Genomic DNA, 23,986 nt, shown 5'->3' on the forward strand with positions numbered 1-23,986 from the left:
TATTTTTCTAATGCATTGCAATGGAGGCATTTTATATCTAGGCCGCTGTGCTTACCTTGTATAAACACTGCGGCCAACAGAGTTCACAACTTCAATTCAACTCTGCTTCTACATGTCAAAGTAGATAGCAGTGTCTATAAGTTTAAAAGAGAAAGAGAAATGATGTCACAGAGAGTGAGAACGAGAAAGAGAGAGGAAACAACATTAAAACTGTCTCGCAGAGTCTGGAGTTGAAATTTTTTCTTGAAAGGTCAGACACAGATTTACAAGCTCCTTGCGCCACTTTTCCCATGTTAAAAATGACACAAAAGTTGTGCAATAAGCTTGTAGATCTGTTTTTCAGACTGTTGTAACCTATCTGTTGTCACTGCTTGGAGGTATTTATACATTTCTACACAGTCAAGCTGCTGCACACTGCCCACTCTCTCCTTTCACAAATTTTTTGTTGTTGTTTCGGAAACAAAATTATTTGCTCACCTACTGCCATTGGCGTGATTGAAAGAGGGTGGTCTACGTGTCGAAGAAGACTTCACTGTAACCAAGAGAGTTCACCACTTCAACTCAGTTAAGGTTTTATACAGCAGACTGGAGCAGCGTCCAAACGTGAAAAAAGAGAGAGAAACTAGGTGAGAGAGTAAGAAAGAGAAAGAGAGAAAAAAGGACATTAAAGCGTGGGAGAGACACATACAACAGGAGGGTGCCTGAAATCAGAGGCACAACCACAGTCAGAAATATGGGGGGGTGCTAGAAAAACATTTCGGGGGGCTTAATTTCAAGCAAAAAGAAGAGTGGAGCTGCAGGGGCTGTAAGCAGGGGGGGAATCAAAGCCTCATTAACAAGCAAAATGTCCTTAAAAGACCTTTGAAGTACTCGGGTGCGACTGTGTGTGGGCCCAGGAAGCTATCTCATCCTAGCTGAAGTCCCATTAGCCCAATGTGTGTTTTGCGCGCCTGCTGCGTACTACACATTTTCTCCTTGCACATATATCTTGTTGTTCTTTCAGAAACAAGCTTCTTTGCTCACCTTGTGCCATTGCCGTCGTCCTAGTTACATAATCCATCCTGAAGGTCTACATCTAAAAGATATTAAAAGAAAGATGTTATGATTCGTACTTGTTACTATATTAATTTGGAGTTAGATAACATCGCGCTTTTATACACATTCCTTCTCACATTTCTACAAACTGTTTGTATTGGTAATATTCCGGACATTTCAGCAATTATAAAAACCTTCCTGCTATTGGGAAAAAAATGTATACATGTAAATAATACACTATATAGAAGTGCGTTCTTCTGAAATGCTAAGTCGCGTTTTTGTATCTAGTCTGCTACAACCCTTTGACTCCTTCCGATGCGTACTCAAGCCTCACTGCTCACCTTTTCGTGGAAAAGACACCTTCTTCATGATGTAGTTCCGATCTCCAACAAAGGAGTCTCATATATGGTGCTGAGTCTTGATATCTCTATGGCTAACGACATTCTCCTGCTCCCATCATCATCATCATCGCAGGTTCTTCACCCGCTTAGTGCTTCAGGCACCACTAACTCAGTGACCAAAAAGGTCACTCATGTAGTAGTAGGCCCCTAGTTAGGTACTTTGGGAAAATAGCGCACAACACGTGCGCTCCGTCTTTTTTATACATAGGGTCACGTGTGTAGTGACGAATGCGCTAGATGAGTGTGGTGTGGTTGTATACCAGCCATGAGGGATTGTGTGTGTCGATCTGACAACTAGACCTGCAACTAAGAAATTACTTCAATGGATATCTGGGTCTTGTACTGTTGTTGTGTTTTCCTGGTAGCGTAAGCACAGTAGGCTGTACTAACGTATTCAGTCTCGATTAATTTACCACCTCCCCCAGGGGCTTTTAAATTTTAGGAGAGGGGTCAATAATTGTGCTGACTTTTCTCCTTTAGTGTGCAGTACTATATCGTTTTATAAAATGTATAACTCTTCAAACCATCTTTGCTCTTACGATGTACAGGCGCGATTTTCGTAATTGCTTTTAAAGTAATATACGCTTATTTAAAGTTTAAAAAACAATTTTCATGATTAACCCAGGTGATGTCTTCCCTTGATATGTACATTAAATACATAAATATGTTTTCGAACAATTAGAAACGTTCACGCCGTACGCGTATGGGGCGCCATACATGACGTCACGCTATTTATTTTTTATATATAAAAAACGCGGGTTACGCGTTTTGGGTGGAAAAAAAAAAGGCGAAGCCCGCTTTATTGTTAATTAACCTCCGGGGGGGCCAAATCCCAGGGGCAATATTTTTTATGTAATGGGGGGCCCAGAGGGTCCCCCCTGCAAGGAAATGGCTACCCCCGGGTATTTAACTATATGTATGCAGCGGGGGGCTCATGGCCCCCCGGAGTTCTGGGGACCGCCTCCCTCCCCTGGGGCCTTTTTTTATTAAAAATAACTGTGCAAGGGGGTTGTAAATGTGGTATTTTGCTTTCCTTTCTTTCTTGTAGAGGATCCAGGGTAAATATAACGTTTTTTTCTACAGCCAGTACCTTTCTGCCTGTTAACATAGTAACAGTTCATGGATCACTTGTGTGAGTACAGAGGTTAGAAGTTCACCACAATATGTTACTAATTGAAATAGTTACTGTGCTGGAGATTTATATATTTTTTTTTTCATAGGAACCGTTAGTCGTAGAAGAAGTCAGTAGAAAAGTTTTGTAAGCGATTCCTTCCTGTTCGGGGAGTATTAGGGTAAACTGCTCCAAGCGGGACTTTACAAAGCTTTATGTTCATTGGCTGTGAAGTTTTAAAAGTAGAAGTTTTGGCAGTCATTTCTTGCTCGTCTGTGGAACAACATGGACATTTTATCGGCTAAAGTGTTCCGAGCACAAGTTTGCTCCTTATTGGGTGGGAACGGTTCACTGTTGTCAGTCATATTGTGATGCATTTTGCAAAGGAGTATTGGGGAAAGAAAGTAGTAGAGGGCAGGTTAGGAGCAGTATTAACTCTGTGCAGTGCCCATAAGGTGGTGGAGAGGGATTATATGTTTAAAGGGCCATTTATATAATTGCCATGTGGTGTATAAATCACGGCGGAAAAATGGCAGTGTATTGCGCTGTTTTTTTAAATCAAGTTTATAGGTGACAAACTTCTTTGGAGTACTATTTACTTATAATGCGGTGTTTACTTTCCTGATGGGGAGGTGTGGTTGCGCAGCAAAAAAACCAGTCTTGGTTTGAAACAGTTTTTATTAAGCAAATACAAATAAACTTTTGTCAGAAACTGTCGCTGTATATATGAAAGGGGTGACAATTAAAAATGGAATTTCATAAAATATTAGTTAAGCGTTGCTATATACTTCGTATTTTGTTTTACAGTTTGTTAAATTGTTGCCCTACATTCTTGATGATGTAAGAAGGCATCAGTTACTTTTAGAGAAAGTAGAATATGAGTGCTACAACAAACACTCCCGCACTACATTATTTCAGATCAAGAGAACAAGTAAAAAACAGTTACATACTGAAAAAAACATTGGTTTCAGCCACGTTATAGTTAGGAATTAGCTTTTAAAAAACCTTAGAAATTCACTGAAAAACCATAGGTTTCAAAGATGTTATAGTTAGCTGGACATTTCACTCATACAAAACCATTGAAATTCCCTCGTTATAGTTAGTTCAGCTAACTATAACTCGTGCGCCCACAATGCACTGCTGATGACGTCACATATTACATCACTCATGACATGGTCAGTGACATCACTCATGACATCACTGATGACATCTCAAACGACATCACTGATGACATCATCCAGTGAATGTGTGTCTTCTTGAAAAATAAATATTATTTATATATGTATCTCTAAAGGTCGATGGAAGAAAAAATGGGTAAATAAGTGTCTAAATGGATTTCTTATATATATATATATATTTGCTGCTAATTACCCGAGGTTCGGACTTTGCAGGACCGCCTCACGTTCAAATTCAGGCATGTGGCTTTCTGTACTGTACAGCCCGTGACTTCACGAGGGGAGCAGGATCACTGTATCCTATGTTTCAAGGCTCGGTCGGATTTTGGAAATGAGGTATGAACGCGTGGGGACCCGAGGAACTGCTTGGACTCTTATTCACGGAAGCACTCCGCTTCGACTCTACCCCTACTCCTTGCCAGGACTTACAGCATTCACTACAAGAACTTACTCTATGGCTCCACACACGGTACTTACCGGCATACTGCATCATGGGAATTGCAGTCCTACTAACTGCAGTCGCATCCTTCAAGTAGGTGGAGCCAGCTGACCTCCTCTGATTGGGAGGGCCTGTGTATATCAAGGTGTAAGGAGGAGTGTTCCCAGTCAAAGCTTGCGGCATCCGAGGAAGGCAAAGCGCCGAAATGCATCATGCCATTTAACAAGCTGTCATTAAAAGCGTTCCCGAAAACTCCCTGCTGTGTCCTCTGGCTTTCCTCACGGAGAGGTCGTCTGTTTCATTGTTTGCGTGCCTGCCGGCAGCACGGAAAGAGGACCCGTTCTTCAAAGTGTCCTGCGAATGCTGGCGATTTGCTGCTAATTACCCGAGGTTCGGACTTTGCAGGACCGCCTCACGTTCAAATTCAGGCATGTGGCTTTCTGTACTGTACAGCCCGTGACTTCACGAGGGGAGCAGGATCACTGTATCCTATGTTTCAAGGCTCGGTCGGATTTTGGAAATGAGGTATGAACGCGTGGGGACCCGAGGAACTGCTTGGACTCTTATTCACGGAAGCACTCCGCTTCGACTCTACCCCTACTCCTTGCCAGGACTTACAGCATTCACTACAAGAACTTACTCTATGGCTCCACACACGGTACTTACCGGCATACTGCATCATGGGAATTGCAGTCCTACTAACTGCAGTCGCATCCTTCAAGTAGGTGGAGCCAGCTGACCTCCTCTGATTGGGAGGGCCTGTGTATATCAAGGTGTAAGGAGGAGTGTTCCCAGTCAAAGCTTGCGGCATCCGAGGAAGGCAAAGCGCCGAAATGCATCATGCCATTTAACAAGCTGTCATTAAAAGCGTTCCCGAAAACTCCCTGCTGTGTCCTCTGGCTTTCCTCACGGAGAGGTCGTCTGTTTCATATATATATATATATATATATATATATTCACTGAAAAAACCATAGGTTTCAGTCACATTCTAGTTAGGAATTAGCATTTAAAAAACCTTAGAAATTCACTGAAAAAACCATAGGTTTCGCACATGTTATAGTTAGCTGGACATTTCACTCATACAAAACAATTGAAATTCCCCTGTTATAGTTAGTTCAGCTAACTATAACTCGCGCGTCCGCAATGCACTGCTGCTGATGTCACATATTAGCGTGGCTGAAACCTATGTTTTTTTCAGAGAATATATATATATATTCACTGATAAAACCATTGGTTTGAGCCACGTTATAGTTAGGAATTAGCATTTAAAAAACTCTAGAAATTCACTGAAAAAAATATAAGTTTCAGCCACATTATAGTTAGGAATTAGCATTTAAAAAACCTTAGAAATTCACGGAAAAAACCATAGGTTTCACAAATGTTATAGTTAGCTGGACATTTCACTCATACAAAACCATTGAAATTCCCCAGTTATAGTTAGTCCCGCAATGCACTGCTGATGACATCACATATTGCATCATTCATGACATGGTCAGTGACATCACTCATGACATCACTTACGACATCTCAAATGACATCACTGATGACATCATCCAGTGAATGTGTGTCTTTCTGAAAAATAAATATTTTTTTCTATATGTATATCTAAAGGTTGATGGAAGAATAAATGGGTACATTAGTGTCTAAATGGATGTTTTTTTTATAAAAATGATTGCATAACTGACTTATTAAGTTTATCTTAATGAATACATGTATTAGCGAGTAATGTTTAAGTATGTAAATATCTGTATCAGTGTCTCACTTTGTCTATAAGTGGCAGCATGGGTTGGTGAGTAGCTACATGAGTGTCTATATGAGTTATTAGTTGGTTTTTTGAGTATGTATGAGTGTCTGTATGGTTTGGTGGGTGTATTACTTACCGCATAGATGCATGAATGAGTGACTCACTGTTTGTATGTGTTTTGAAGACAGCATATGTGTAGGACTGAGCCTTAAACGTTGGGTGTTAAAGGAGATTTGTAGTGCTCATGTAGAAATACACTTGAATATCTTGTTTATTAGGTACAATTCAATTGGGTGCTTGCAATAATAATGGGAGAAGAGAACACCCCACTTCTCTCTGCATAATCAAAAGATTTGGCACACTTGATAATCACACTAATTGCAGCACACCCCTTATCGCAAATAATATTTTTTTCTTTTCTCTCTAAAAAAGCATTAAACAATCCAAGGCTCTTGAAGTTTTCTTCTTTTTTAATTATTTCCAACTCCAGTCCCATGCCAACGCGTTTCGCTGTGGTTAAACACAACCCATCGGCTTTCTCAAGGCTTGGGGCACAATGGCCAAGTATCTCATATACTGGATAAATCAGAGTGTGTAGAGGATGGTCATAGAATGGCCAAGTATCTCATATATTGGATAAATCAGAATGTCAATCAATCATTCAATCATAACACTTGTATAGCGCACTACTCACCCGGCAGGGTCTCAAGGCGCTTGGGGAAGGGGTCCGCTATTGCTCAAACAGCCAGGTCTTGAGTTGTCTCCTGAAGGCGAGATGGTCCTTGGTCAGCCGAAGATGGATGGGGAGGGAGTTCCATGTCTTGGCCGCCAGGTAGGAGAAGGATCTGCCACCGGCGGTGGCTCTTCGGATGCGTGGTACAGCGGCGAGGGCGAGGCTTGTAGAGCGTAGTTGGCGGGTGGGCATGTAGAAGGTCAGGCGGTTGTTGAGGTACTTGGGGCCCAGGTCGTGGAGAGATTTGTGTGCGTGGGTAAGGAGCCTGAACGTGATCCTCTTGTTGACGGGGAGCCAGTGCAGGTCGTTCAGGTGGCCGGCGATGTGGCTGCGTCGAGGGATGTCCAGGATGAGTCGGGCGGAGGCGTTCTGGATGTGTTTGAGTCTTTTCTGTAGCTTGGCTGTGGTTCCGGCGTAGAGGGTGTTTCCGTAGTCCAGTCGGCTAGTGACGAGTGCCTGGGTGACCGTCTTCCTGTTTTCGGTCGGGATCCATCGGAAGATCTTGCGGAGCATGCTTAGGGTGTTAAAGCATGATGAGGAGACGGCGTTGACTTGTCTGGTCATCGAGTGTGTGGAGGATGGTCATAGAATGGCCAAGTATCTCATATATTGGATAAATCAGAGTGTGTGGAGGATGGTCCGAGGTCCCATCTGGCTCCTGCTAGTAATCAGGGTCTTTAGAACACTCTGGGACATTCTGTCATGGGGCTATACTTGGGCTACATCTGGGTGATATTTGTGCTACATTGGGGCTCTTTTGTCTCTGGTAGCCATCTTGGGAGATTCATTTGTTATGAAGTTTCCTTATTTCCTCATTTACTACAGTCTCTTCAGTAGGAAATACTTTCAGTTTTTTACTTTCATTCCATCAAGAAGGCATTCAGATGTGTCACACATTTCCCTAAATTCAGAATGTTTGCACTCTAGTTGCTTATTAGATCACTGTAGTAACGCTACTGCCCACCAGGGAAGTCTGCTGTTTCAGTCTGCTTGTCAGAATTTTTTAAGGAAATGGAAGAGGATTTGAGAAGTCACTCAAAATGTGCCCTAATTTTTCTTTCTGCAGCAGCAATCATACTGCTGCAGTAGAACACAAAGGAATCAACTGACAGTCTCTGCTCTTGTTGGATGTACATGTTTTACTGAGAATGTCAGACTTCATTCTCACATGACTGAGAAAGATAATGTGAATTTACAGAAAATATGCTCTCAGTTTAGCTTACAGATCACCTTCCAAACCTCTGTGAGAAAAGCATGAGAACATAGTTTTCTCTCAAACACGATTCATGATATCCCAGCAGAAGGTTTTTTCACATGGTAAAATCACCTTAGAACACACCACAATTCCTAAAATGAGTATGGTACCATCAACAACTGATTTATAATGTAACTAAAGTCTTAAAACCTCCTATTAACTGCAATGCTTTTTAATGAGGTGCTATCATGTATATTGGTCCCAAGATGGCCGCCAACACTTCTTGGATGAAGTGCTGACAGCAAATCAGATCTCACGATAAGATGTGTGGTTAGGCTCCGCCCAGATATATATATTTCCTTTTCCATTAATATTTTTAAAACTACTGAACGGATTTACACCATTTAACAAAAAGGCCTATTTCTGAACCAAGGGCTACCTTTTTGCCACATTTAGTGTAATTCCGTTCAGCAGTTCGGGCTGTAGCCGTATCTAAATTTTCCTATGAAAAATTACATGGAGAAATCACGTTTTGGGACCCCCCTTTCTTCTCGAACCCAGCTTGCCGAATCACCCTGAAACTTTCAAGATAGAAGAAGACCAAAGCGGGCCATAAGTTTTAAAAATTTCACGAAGATTCGTCAATCGGCGCCAAAGTTATTGGGAATAGAATGTTGCGATTTTCCTATGGTAACTAGGTCCTAACTATAACTACCTACTGGCGACTGCCAGTAGGTAATATATATACATACATATATATATATATAACCTACTGGCGGTCGCCAGTAGGTAGTTATAGTTAGGACCTAGCTACCATAGGAAATCCGCAACATTCTATTGGGAATAACTTTGTCGCCGTTTGAGGAATTTGCGTGTAATTTTCCCAAAGTTTGGCCAGCTCCGCTCTGCTCCTTCTCTGAAAGTTTCCGGTAGATTTGTGAAGTGGGGGCTGAGAAAAAAGGGGGGTCCCAAAACATGTTTTCCCCATGTTAATTTCCATAGGACGGTCTGGCAAGTCTACAGCCCTAACCGCTGAACGGAATTACCCCAAACTTGGCAAACTTGTAGGGACTGGTACGCAGATGTGCCTTTGCTATGTTTTGTGAAAATTGCTCCAGTGGTTTTTATGAAAATTAACTTCTAAAACACATATTTATCTATAGGCGCACTCCGAGCGCTCACTGGTACACGTACCAGGGAGCGCACCCGGCGCGCTACGGGAGTGCGCGAGCAGAAAGGTGATTGGCTGTCAGATGTCTGTCAACATTCTAAACAGTCTGGAGAGTCTGCCATCTTGTGTCTCAGTAAGATCGAGACACCTGAGGTGAAAATAAAAAGGGTTAAATGATTAAAAGGGGGCAGGGTAGACACCCACTGATTTTCTGAGGGGGGCCTAGAAGGGCCCTGAAGGGCAAAAAAACTTTTTTTTTATTTTTTTATTTCCGCGGGGTAAGCGCTGGGTGCATTCCCATGTACGCTCTCCGGTACGCACACCCTGAGCGCACCACAGGGTAAAACAGTGAAAGAAAATAGTTTTAAATAAGAATTTGGGTTGCTTAGAGGTAGGGTAGCTCTAAAAAGAGCTGTTGTGTTATGTGGGTGATTTAAGTACCTACAAGTAGGTACGGATGTAGAGTCTAAAATTCAAGAGCAAAACTCTGTTCTCCTCATCTGAGAAATGTACATCGTCTCCTCTGTAGATATCTTGCATGTTGTAATGCAAGTTATTGTGGTTTATTCAACTCATACCATAGTTTCTCAGGAAAGCAGAAACAGATCCTTTTGGGACCTCCTGAGAAGGTCTAGGGGGTGAGGGGCACTCTACCCTGCTCTCTTTTCAAGTTTTGAAGTATTACATTTCACTCTCTTCTGAAATTACACAAAATGGCGGTGATAGGGTGCATCAGAGACAGACAGTGAGAGAAAGGAGGCAGGAGATGAAGAAGAGAAGTCAAATATACATTGGTAAAAATACAGTGGGAGAAGGGCAGTAAATATGATTAAACTTACTATGTAACATAAAAACGTTGCACTCTATACTATAAGTATTATATTATACTACAATCACTTCGCTTTTACCTCATAAATTAGAAATAAAAATGAATAATATGTCAACTAATTTTTAATTTGTAATTACTAATTTATTGTTCAGATTTCTCATAATTTAATAGAAATTGTAGCATGTCCTCATCTGGTATTTCATCTTCATTCATATATCTAATCTCCTCATGAAAATTGTTCATTGATATTTGTTGGCATTCTATTTCATCCAAACATTCAATTAATTCTTCATCTAGAGATTTATTCAAAAAATCTTTTAAGTCATCTTCTCCTTGTGATGAAATTGTGCTTTCAATATCCATGACATTTTCATTTTCAAGATATGTTGTAGTAATTTCAAAAGACATTTCCTTGCTCTCCTCCATTTTAATTTCAAATTTCTTGCTGTAAATTGCAGAAAAAAGTAATCACTTTCATTTATCGTTTTTGGTAATACATAACATAAAAGTAGCTTAATCAAGTATTTATTTCTTTAAAATTAATTGGGCAGTGTATAGTATCAGGCAGGTATTAGAAATATAAAGCACTGCATGAGATGAAGCCTATCTTAATCCATAATTATAACAGAAGGACTGTAAATAACTAACAGAATACATTTTCCAAATTATCTTAAATTGTACAATATAGTTCCCCTTACAAATTAACAACTCACCTTTTTGAAAGTAGAAGAGTAAGTACTGTGTATTTGAAAGTCCAGAAATTGAGCAGCCAAAATTCCTCTCAAAAGTACCTCTAACAGGAGTATCACAAAATGGCAGTGTTTTCCTCTCATTTAGGATATATACATAACCAATCATACTTCATCACATACAAATTCAAAACGCAAGTAAAATTTTGATTGGTTCTAATTTTCAATAGTTTCAAATGTGTTTTCCCCATGCAGTTTTCCATAGGACATTTAGATACGGCTACAGCCTGCACGGCTGAAAGGAATTACACCAAAGTTGGCAAAATGATAGGCACTGGTATGTAGTAGGGCACTTTCCATATTTGCTTAAAATTGCTCCAGTGGTTTTTATGAAAAGCAACTTCAAAAACACATATATATCTATGGGCGCGCTCCGAGCGCTCACCGGTACGCGTACCCGAAAGCGCACCCGGCACGCTACGGGAGTGCGCGAGCGGAAAGCTGATTGGTTGTCGGGTGTCTGTCAACATTCTTAACAGTCCGGAGAGTCCGCCATCTTGTGTCTCTGGAAAATCGAGACACCTGAGGTGAAAATAAAAAGGGGGAAATGTGTAAAAGGAGGCAGGGTAGACACCCCCTGACCCCCTAGGTTTTTGTGGTTGGCCTAGAAGGACCCTGAAGGGTAAAAAAACTATTTTTTTGCTATTTTTGCGGGGTAAGCGTTGGGTGCGTTCCCAGATGCGCTCTCCAGTACGCGCACCCTGAGCGCACCACAGGGAAAAACAGTGAAAAATAATTGAGTAAAAAAATAATTTACAGTGCTTAGAGGTGTCTGCTCATAGAGACTTCACCGATTGCTACCGGGTGCTTTAATTTGCATTTTGCTGCCTTACGCTCCACGCCTCGCGGCCCCCGCTTCGCGGGAGCCGCTCGAGGTATTCACTTTGCCGGATTGCCTGAGCCAAGAGGCGACCGCCGAGGGACTTCCACTGCATCAGGGACTGCGAGGATCAGCGGGCGCTGTGTTCCTAACTCGCCGTAGCTGGTCCTCTTCCCGCCCCCTCCCGCTATTTAGAGACAGACATTGAGGCGCTAGCGGGACGCGCGCGGGGCAAAGCGCGGAGCGAAGCCCGGGCAAAGGGCGGGCCCTCTGAGGCCCTCAGGGGCCTGAAGTGGCCGGGACGGGCCACCCCCTTAAGATCGCCAGTTAGGACACCCAGCCACAAGGTAATAAAACGTAACTAATACGCGGTTTGTGGATACCTAACCACTGATTGAAGATGACCAAAGTACAGAAAACCCCGATGGCAACGAGATCAACTACGAGAATGAAAACTGTGAGTACACCACTACCCACTATAACTGCCATTGACATAATGCTTCAAAAAACAATTAGTGTAGTGGCAGATGCCATCCAGGACACAGAGAGACGACTTTCCCTGACACCAGACATGTGCTTTCCAAATTTGTCCATGCACACTACAAACAATACCCATATTATAGACGATACCCCTAACTCACAGGAATCCTTACTAATGCAATCATTCACCGACCTACCTAGGTCGCAAGTCAAGGATAATACATCAAAACCCCTGTTTACATGTCCTACAGTGAATATAATGGAGAGTAGCCCTTTGATTCTAACTAATCGTGGAAATAATACAAACTGCTCAAACACATCGTCTCCAGACTCCGAGGTTCAACTAATTGAGAACCACACATCCGCCACCCAATCGGCAGTGACTCAAACTCCTGAACAAGCTTGTAACTCCAAGCGCAACAAGAAAAAACGAAAGACAAAACACCTTATGAAAAAAACCCATTGCCTATTAGGCAAACCGAAACGCTCAATTAAAGATATGTGGCAGAAACTCATTCAGGGGAAACCCGCTGAATCCACCATCACAGGATTCCCATTGATTCCCTCTCAAGACCTGGACACATCTCGAAATAATAAGAACAATGTGGAGAGTACCCAGGTCAATGAGCAGACAGGGCATATAGTCAAGAGATCCACAACGAAAACACCATCTTTGAGCGAAATTGAAATCATGGTTAAATCCCTCTTACAACCTATTAGTCAACGGATTGTTAACATTGAGAAGGCCTTAGGAAAATTTGAGAGAGCACAAAACGAAGTATCCTCTAGCATTCTCAAACTGCTAAAAATGCCCAACACAAGCACTACCTTTGTCCCAGCGAGCACAACCCTCAATGCAAATAACTCAAGAATTATAAAAAACACTAGCGACCCAGCGAAAAGTACTGATAAACAGAAAAAGACACAGCAACAGGGACCTCCCGCTATTAACGACCCAGCATCAACCCCACAAATAGCATCCCCCTCAGTGAAGACAGTAGCTACACCCACAAACAACACGCAAACTATACAAACACGTGAGGATGCCGATGACAGTGAATGGGCCGTGGAGGGCCACCCCTCAGATGCAGTCACAACCCTTGCTGAGACATCAAGACACCCCACCTTACCAACTACGAATATCCCCACTAAAGCAGTAGGGGCACACCAGCTTAGACCCATGACGGTAAGAACACCTACCCACATAAATCTTCCACCTGAGTCTAATGCTTATACAATAGTTATGATTGGGGTACCTAAATTGACTGACAATAGGGGGAAAACCTATGTGGAATTAAAGAACAAGGTGATGCAATGGCTAACTACTCACAGGCCACTTCCCTCCAACATAATAGGAACCATTTCCCACGTGAAGAGAGTAGACTGGGTGGGCTCACGATTTAAATCAACAGAGGGAGACTGTATTGTGGTTAGCTTTAAAAACAGAGGAGCGGCGAAATTTATCGCAAACTGGAGGAGTTCCTCAATAAACAGTCTGATTCGCACAATGGGTTTAAGTTACTTTTATCCTCACCACCCAGACGGTCAAAGGAAAAATCCCAAACGCTACTATGGTCAAGAGGGGTTCCTGGTGCCGCAACCTTACTCCCAACCATGGGTTCCCCCTTCTGTTCCAAATCAGGGGATGCTTTTGGACCTCGAACCGCAAACACATGTCCATTCTTGGGAAGGCAGAACATATAACCACCTATCTCCAGCAATACACGAGAGACTAGAGCCCGTCCAATACCCATACAAACGAGATTATATACACCCCAACCCGTTTCATAATCACTATGGGATTCCAATATCAAACAGATATGATGCCTTGTACACCTACGATTACTTGGACGAGGTGGATTGACTGCCATCTGTTCTGCCCTTTAGTCTTTCACTTGATCGGTTAAATACCCAAGAACATTTCAATATAACATGCACTGATAAACCAGTAAGAACTTTTGACCTCCCAGGCGCGGCACCAGACATCATTAAAATAATGATGATAACTCCCTGTCCTGAAAGCTCCTCCTCAGAACGTGCATCTATCCCTGCCTTACCTGAAGCAAGCAGTTCTTTCACTACCACAGCCCTTAATCCTTCACACACTATTAGAAGTCTCCTGGCAGATACAATAAGTTACTCTAACTTAAACCTGCACCCACCACCTAACACGACCCCAGAGTTATTGATAGATCAAAACGACCTTAACTCCATCAAAATCCTTTGGTGGAACATTGCAGGACTGGCTGCAAAAGTAAACGATCAGATGTGGGTAACCTCTGTCAGAAACTACACCATATTGTGCTTCCAGGAGACTTGGCTCATAGACAATAACGTTTTTATCGAGGGATACCAAAGCTTTTTTGTCCCTGCATCTCCATCGCCTAGCGGAAGGGCAAAGGGGGGCCTGGCAACATTCATTAGTCTCTCTCTCATCTCCCAGATAAAAAACAAACAGCTGGACAATAAGAATATTCAGATACTGGAGTTTAGGAAGGGCAAAAAAGAATTAACCCTGGTCAACTTTTACAACTCTGTAACATCATCAGGAGAATGTAATATCGTCAAACTCCAAAAATACCTTTACGACAATCTGACAAAACTTCCACGGAACAAAATAATTGTTGGTGACTTTAATGCACATATCTGTGGAAACCCATCTGTGTCACCCTTGGGCTCTCTGGGTTGTGGAAACAGGCCAGGCCTTCATTTTGCACACTGCCCGCGAGGAACAAATATGAACAATTTAACAGATGTTCTGAACTTGAGTATTGCACTGTCTCTGAAAGATGATTCCTTTATTTTTGAAACACCAAACTACAAAGGCTCAGAGCTAGGATCCTTTATAGACCATATACTTCTTTCTGCTGACGTGGCAAACTCGGCTCTAAACTTTAATATACACGAAAGCACTTATAGTGATCATAATCCAATCTCAGTGGATTTACAAGGCGGCCCTTTTGCACTTCGGAAAAACCATAAGGATTCAGGAGTCCTAAAACTGGTCAACAGAAACCGCCGCCTGAAATGGATCACGATAAATAGTGATACTCTGCATGAGACTGTTATAAAGAGCTGTGAACAAGAACTCAACCTCTGTGCCTCTAACACCACACCCTTTGAATCCATTTTATCTGCCTTTGCTGTGTTAACTCAAAGAATTGATCAATTGCTCTCTGTACCATCAAAAGGACCAATTGCCCAACAGCTAAGATGGTTTGATCACACCTGCTCAGTAGCCAGTCGAAAACTGAAAACGGCTCTTAAGAATAAACCAAGGGACCCCGCACTTATCAAAATCTTGCGATCGGAATATAAATCAGTCTTGGCATCCCGCAAAAAGATCATAAAGATGAACATCTGGGAGTCTTTGCTTGATCCATCAACCCTGGGCAACATCTCCAAGTTTTGGAGCATAATCAACAAGCCGATGTTTGATGATCCTAACGCTGCCAGCCTCAGAACTGTCATACCCGAGAATGAATGGATTTCCCATTTCAGCCTAATCTTTAAGAGCGACGATCCCCAGACGATACAAGCACCCAAATAGCACATTTGCGTTTTACAGTTAAAGAAGTTGAAAAGGGGATCCGTTGTTTAACCAGTAATAAGGCCCCGGGCCCAGATGGCCCTCCCCCAGACTTATTTAAATCAAACATTCCCTTCTGGGCCCCAATCCTCACGGCGGTTGTTAATGCTGGAGCCGCAATCGGGGCCCCAAAGTCTTGGAGGGGCTCTACCATTGTACCTGTTTACAAGAAGGGCGACAGAACCAACGCAGCGTGCTACAGGCCTATTTCCCTGATAAATTCAGTCGCCAAAGTAGTGGGAGGAATCATTTTAAACAGGCTGACTACATGGGCCAAAAACAACAATATAATGTCGCCCGTTCAATATGGCTTTAGGCCGGGGCACTCAACAATAACTCAATGCCTGAATCTATATCTAATTAGTGGCAAGTACACCCTGGCCCGAAACGGAACATTAAACATGGCCTTTATGGAACTTTCATCGGCCTTCGATTGCATTGATAGAAGCAAACTCTGGGATGTCCTGTTAAACATGGGAGTTGAAAACAATCTGATTAACTTTTTGGCTGACCTCCACAGTGATACACGAGCAAATGTTCGTTATACCAAAGACTTGAAAGTAACAGAGACTTTAAAATAAATCGGGGGGTCAGGCAGGGCTGTATTTTAGCGCCATTTCTTTTTAACTTATATATAAACGGTCTTGAGGAGCATCTTTTAAAAACAAACACGGATTACCCATATATAGGGAAGAAGGGCGTCCCTGTTCTGATCTATGCAGACGATGCCGTCCTTATCTCCAGAACCGCACTTGGCCTCCAGATATTACTAGACTCTTTTCTCCAATTTATGAACTCGCGGGGCCTGTGCATCAACAACACCAAATCATTTGTTATGAAGGTAGGATCTGGTTAAAAAAAGTCCTACCCCTTCTCTGTCAATGGGGAAAAAATACCAATAACAAAAACTTTTTCATACCTTGGAGTACTGTTTGATCACAAACTCACATGGGGACCCGCATTAAGTAAAAAGAAAGGAGAAATAACAAGGACCAATGCTGCAATAACTGACTTCGCGCTCAAAATGGGTAACACGCCAGTGGTTGCTTTGATGAAATTGTATCAAGCCAAAAGTATTGCGGTCGCCTGCTATGGGAGTGAACTTTGGGGCTTTGTCCCAGCGGGCGACCTTGCAACCACTGAAAACAAATTTTTAAAACAGGTTTTGTGTCTACCGAAGAGCACTGCTAATTTCTCCACTCATGAGGAATTGGGCATGCCACACTTAAGGGACAAGATTGCTGTAAATCCCCTGCTGTGTTGGCTAAACTGCTGGCTGAATGATGAAATACCATTCACTCAAAACATCCTCCTCGAAGCACTCACCTGGGAAGGGAAACTCAAGATACCCTGGCTAAAATACATCAGAAACTGCCTTCAAGACCTGGGCAGGCTGGATCTTTTTCTAACACCAAAGCAAGCATCCAAGCACGATGTAACATATGTAAAGGACACTTTTCTGTTGACCTGACAGCTTGCTAGGGAAGAGACTGAACTGAAGAAGGGTAGTGTGATGAGACATGTTTTAACTAAATCATGTATACAAATTGAACCATACCTAACCTGGCCTATTTCCAGATATGAGCGCTTCCTGTTGACCAGATTTCGTTTTGATCTATTTCACTTGATGCTAGCCGTGCCGAGTGGAGCCCATAGAGGGCAAGTGTTGCCAACTTGCGGCTGTGACAATAAGTCTTCGCAAGATCTGGCACACTTTTTATTTGCATGTTCCTACTACACGATACCGCGGAAAATGTTTTTAAGACCTCTTCTTCTCTCTGCTGCACTGTGAAAGCACTTTTTTTATATGTAACGTTTTAAAAACAGCCCTGAAATTCAGAAAAAGCATGGAAGGTTAACTCCCAGTTGAACCACATTACCCCTGTAAATATGTATTTGATAAATAGTATACTTACACTTGTTCGTGAATTCATATACTATCTTGTGATATCCTGCTTCTGATGAATTGTCTTTTTAACATATGATTTGTATACATATGTATCTTATTGTACTTTTATGACTGTATTTCACACAGTCGAATAAAGAAATTTTGAATTGAATTGAATTGAGTGCTTAGAGGTAAGTTAGCTCTGAAAAGAGCTGTTGTGTTATGTGGGTGTTTTTTGTACCTACAAGTAGGTACCAATGCAGAGTCTCAAATTCAGGATGAAGACTTTATTCCCCTCATCTGTAAAATGTACACCATCTCTCCTATAGATGCCTTGCATGTTGTAACGCAAGTTGTTGTGGTATATGGACCCCATACCATAGTCTCGGCGGAAAGCAGAAACAGATTTATTCACATGTTTCCTTGCTTTCTCAATCTGTGGACAAAATTGGTTGGACCAGTTTCATTTTGGCATATATTAGACAATACCAAGGCAGTTTTTGGAAAAAGTGACATCAATTGCCCAAAGATGTCCTTTAAAAGCATTTCCAGACCTACCCCAGTCAAAGTGCCCAGGTCATTTCCAACACAGTGCATAATTATGAGGTCAGGTTGTGGTAGATGCATAAAGGATTTTACCAATGTACCAATTGTACCAATTGATAGTATCAATTGGTGACTTCTTAATCCTCTCCGTTCAATCCACACAATGTCCACAATTGGTAAATCAAGGTTGTAAATACCTCTGTTACTTGCAAATTTTTCACTCCAGAAGATATAGCTATGACCCACAAACCAGACTTTTGGCATTTTGAAGGTAAATGTGCTTGTATTCAGATGAGTTGTGGAAATGAAATGGCAGATTGAAAGTAGGAGTTATGAAAAAAAGTGGTTGAAATTCAGTGCACTTGAAAAACAAGAAATGATTGGTGCTTTCTTAAAATTCACCACTGAAAATTAGGTTGCATGTTTTTTTTTTAAAGAAGTCATTTTAATGGTTGAGAAAAAGTCATTTAAAGAAACATTGTACATGATTAGCTAGTACATTGAGAAGTCAAACACCCTTGCTGGATTATTTTGCATGAACTTTTGAACTGTGTGCTGGGTTAGGAGGGAGTTACCATGATAACTGGGTGAATGAGCACTGGGGGGGATGGGTGAATATTATGTGAGTTGCAAAGTGTTCAAATGAACGACCAATTAAAATGTGCAGTTTGGTTTTGAATTTGTGTGGGAAGAATTTTGATTGGTTTTGTACAAGAATATGGGTCTGTATTGAGAAAGAATCTCTGCCATTATTCTGTGGCTCCAGTGACAGAAGAATTATTCAGAGATTCTGCTTAAGAAAATCTGTTGTGTGTGACTGACACTGTTCTACATCTTTCAAAGCATTTTTAAAGGTGAGTAAGGATTCTTTTTATAAAGATAGACTGCTGTATGCACTATGGGGAAGATTAAGAGGCATATTGTGCTTCTTTATTCTTGCATTCTGTGTCATGTATTTTTGTAATGTTGTTTAAAAATAGAATGGTGCATATTGGAAATGTATTTTGAAAATGAGTTAGGTTTCTGCTTTGTTTCTGAAGTGATCATTTAAATAAGCTGTGCTTTGTGTCAAAAACGATTTAGTATGGGAAATATTTTCTGGAAAAAAGTCTGCTTTTTAAATTTTGGTGAAGCATCATACTGACTTTCTGTTTGAAATAAGAGAAAACATTTTTACATTTTTCAATAATGTCACCTGTGCCTTGTAACAGTTTGCCTCAATTAGCTTAAAGAGTATTTTTGCTTGTGTCTCACATTACTCTGTGCCTGTGTGTTATCTGATATATGATTCATTGAATGAAGATATACTGCTGTATGCAGTATAGGGAAGATTAAGAAGCATATTGTTCTTATTTATTCTTGCATTGTGTGGTATGTTTTTTTGTAATGCTATTTAAAAATTGTATGGTGCATATTGGAAATCTATTTTGGAAATGAGTTAGGTTTCTGATTTGCTTTGCAGTGGTCATTTAAAAGGGCTGTGCTTTGTGTGAAAAACAATTTACTATAGAAAATGTTTTCAGGTAAAAAGGTATGCTTAGTTGATGTCTTTAAATATATGGAAGTACATGTTTTTTAAAGACATGGTAGATTACATGTAACATCCTGGTCATGTGCCTAAGATCACACTGATGGGTGACTCCAGCTTCACTCACAGTGTGATCTTAGGCACATGATCAGAATGTTACATATAATCTACCATGTCTGTCTCTGCCAATAGTATGTGTGTCTCTGCCTAAGATCACACTGATGGGTGAATCAAGCTTCACTCACAGTGTGATCTTAGGCACATGATCAGAATGTTACATATAATCTACCATGTCTGTCTCTGCAAACAGTATGTGTGTCTCTGCCTAAGATCACACTGATGGGTGAATCAAGCTTCACTCACAGTGTGATCTTAGGCACATGATCAGAATGTTACACATAATTCACCATGTCTGTCTCTGCAAACAGTATGTGTGTCTCTGCATAAGATCACACTGATGGGTGAATCAAGCTTCACTCACAGTGTGATCTTAGGCACATGGTCAGAATGTTACACATAATCTACCATGTCTGTCTCTGCCAATAGTATGTGTGTCTCTGTCTAAGAGCACACTGATGGGTGAATCAAGCTTCACTCACAGTGTGATCTTAGGCACATGATCAGAATGTTACACAACATCTACCATGTCTGTCTCTGCAAACAGTATGTGTGTCTATGCCTGAGATCACACTGATGGGTGAATCAAACTTCACTCACAGTGTGATCTTAGGCAAATATTCAGAATGTTACATATAATCTACCATGTCTGTCTCTGCAAACAGTATGTGTGTCTATGCCTAGGATCACACTGATGGGTGAATCAAGCTTCACTCACAGTGTGATCTTAGGCACATGATCAGAATGTTACACATAATGTACCATGTCTGTCTCTGCAAACAGTATGTGTGTCTCTGCATAAGATCACATTGATGGGTGAATCAAGCTTCACTCACAGTGTGATCTTAGGCACATGGTCAGAATGTTACACATAATCTACCATGTCTGTCTCTGCCAATAGTATGTGTGTCTCTGTCTAAGATCACACTGATGGGTGAATCAAGCTTCACTCACAGTATGATCTTAGGCACATGATCAGAATGTTACACATGATCTACCATGTCTGTCTCTGCAAACAGTATGTGTGTCTATGCCTGAGATCACACTGATGGGTGAATCAAGCTTCACTCACAGTGTGATCTTAGGCACATGATCAGAATGTTACATATAATCTACCATGTCTGTCTCTGCAAACAGTATGTGTGTCTATGCCTAAGATCACACTGATGGGTGAATCAAGCTTCACTCACATTGTGATCTTAGGCACATGATCAGAATGTTACATATAATCTACCATGTCTGTCTCTGCAAACATTATGTGTGTCTCTGCCTAAGATCACACTGATGGGTGAATCAAGCTTCACTCACAGTGTGATCTTAGGCACATGATCAGAATGTTACACATAATCTACGATGTCTGTCTCTGCCAATAGTATGTGTGTCTCTGGCTAAGATCAAACTGATGGGTCAATCAAGCTTTACTCACAGTGTGATCTTAGGCACATGATCAGTATGTTACATACAATCTACCATATCTGTCTCTGCAAACAGTATGTGTGTCTCTGCGTAAGATCACACTGATGGATGGATCAAGCTTTACTCACAGTGTGATTTTAGGCACATGATCAGAATGTTACATATAATCTACCATGTCTGTCCCTGCAAACAGTATGCGTGTCTCTGCCTAAGATCACACTGATGGGTGAATCAAGCTTCACTCACAGTGTGATCTTAGGCACATGATCAGAATGTTACATATATTCTATCATGTCTGTCTCTGCCAATAGTATGTGTGTCTCTGCCTAAGATCGCACTGATGGGTGAATCAAGCTTCACTCACAGTGTGATCTTAGGCACATGAACAGAATGTTACATATAATCTTCCATGTCTGTCTTTGCAAACAGTATGTGTGTCTATGCCTAAGATCACACTGATGGGTGAATCAAGCCTCACTCACAGTGTGAACCTAGGCACATGATCAGAATGTTACACATAATCTACCATGTCTGTCTCTGTCAATAGTATGTGTGTCTCTGACTAAGATCTCACTGACGGGTGAATCAAGCTTCACTCACAGTGTGGTCTTAGGCACATGATCAGAATGTTACACATAATCTGCCAAGTCTGTCTATGCAAACAGTATGTGTGTCTATGCCTAAGTTCACACTGATGGGTGAATCATGCTTCACTCACAGTGTGATCTTAGGCACATGATCAGAATGTTACATATAATCTACCATGACTGTCTCTGCAAACAGTTTATGTGTCTCTGCCTAAAATCACACTGATGGGTGAATCAAGCTTCACTCACAGTGTGATCTTAGGCACATGATCAGAATGTTACACATAATTTTCCATGTCTGTCTCTGCAAACAGTATGTGTGTCTCTGCCTAAGATCACACTGATGGGTGAATCAAGCTTCACTCACAGTGTGATCTTAGGCACATGATCAGAATGTTACACATAATCTTTCATGTCTGTCTCTGCCAATAGTATGTGTGTCTCTGCCTAAGATCACACTGATGGAAGAATCAAGCTTCACTCACAGTGTGATCTTAGGCACATGATCAGAATGTTACACATAATCTACCATGTCTGTCTCTGCAAACAGTATGTTTGTCTATGCCTAAGATCACAATGATGGGTGAATCAAGCTTCACTCACCGTGTGATCTGAGGCACATGATCAGAATGTTACATATAATCTACCATGTCTGTCTCTGCAAACAGTATGTGTGTCTCTGGCTAAGATCACACTGATGGGTGAATCAAGCTTCACTCACAGTGTGATCTTAGGCACATGATCAGAATGTTACACATAATCTATCATGTCTGTCTCTGCCAATAGTATGTGTGTCTCTGGCTAAGATCACACTGATGGATGAATCAAGCTTCACTCACAGTGTGATCTTAGGCACATGATCAGAATGTTACATATAATCTACCATGTCTGTCTCTGCAAACAGTATGTGTGTCTCTGCCTAAGATCACACTGATGGGTGAATCAAGCTTCACTCACAGTGTGATCTTAGGCACATGATCAGAATGTTACACATAATCTACCATGTCTGTCTCTGCCAATAGTATGTGTGTCTCTGGCTAAGATCAAACTGATGGGTCAATCAAGCTTTACTCACAGTGTGATCTTAGGCACATGATCAGCATGTTACATATAATCTACCATATCTGTCTCTGCAAACAGTATGTGTGTCTCTGCCTAAGATCACACTGATGGATGGATCAAGCTTTACTCACAGTGTGATTTTAGGCACATGATCAGAATGTTACATATAATCTACCATGTCTGTCTCTGCAAACAGTATGCGTGTCTCTGCCTAAGATCACACTGATGGGTGAATCAAGCTTCACTCACAGTGTGATCTTAGGCACATGATCAGAATGTTACATATATTCTATCATGTCTGTCTCTGCCAATAGTATGTGTGTCTCTGCCTAAGATCGCACTGATGGGTGAATCAAGCTTCACTCTCAGTGTGATCTTAGGCACATGATCAGAATGTTACATATAATCTTCCATGTCTGTCTCTGCAAACAGTATGTGTGTCTATGCCTCAGATCACACTGATGGGTGAATCAAGCCTCACTCACAGTGTGAACCTAGGCACATGATCAGAATGTTACACATAATCTACCATGTCTGTCTCTGTCAATAGTATGTGTGTCTCTGACTAAGATCTCACTGATGGGTGAATCAAGCTTCACTCACAGTGTGGTCTTAGGCACATGATCAGAATGTTACACATAATCTGCCAAGTCTGTCTATGCAAACAGTATGTGTGTCTATGCCTAAGTTCACACTGATGGGTGAATCATGCTTCACTCACAGTGTGAGCTTAGGCACATGATCAGAATGTTACATATAATCTACCATGACTGTCTCTGCAAACAGTATATGTGTCTCTGCCTAAGATCACACTGATGGGTGAATCAAGCTTCACTCACAGTGTGATCTTAGGCACATGATCAAAATGTTACGCATAATTTTCCATGTCTGTCTCTGCAAACAGTATGTGTGTCTCTGCCTAAGATCACACTAATGGGTGAATCAAGCTTCACTCACAGTGTGATCTTAGGCACATGATCAGAATGTTACACATAATCTTTCATGTCTGTCTCTGCCAATAGTATGCGTGTCTCTGCCTAAGATCACACTGATGGAAGAATCAAGCTTCACTCACAGTGTGATCTTAGGCACATGATCAGAATGTTACACATAATCTACCATGTCTGTCTCTGCAAACAGTATGTTTGTCTATTCCTAGGATCACACTGATGGGTGAATCAAGCTTCACTCACTGTGTGATCTGAGGCACATGATCAGAATGTTACATATAATCTACCATGTCTGTCTCTGCAAACAGTATGTGTGTCTCTGGCTAAGATCACACTGATGGGTGAATCAAGCTTCACTCACAGTGTGATCTTAGGCACATGATCAGAATGTTACACATAATCTATCATGTCTGTCTCTGCC

This window comes from Lissotriton vulgaris, chromosome 3_2 (assembly GCF_964263255.1).
Source record: "Lissotriton vulgaris chromosome 3_2, aLisVul1.2, whole genome shotgun sequence".
NCBI lineage: Eukaryota > Metazoa > Chordata > Amphibia > Caudata > Salamandridae > Lissotriton > Lissotriton vulgaris.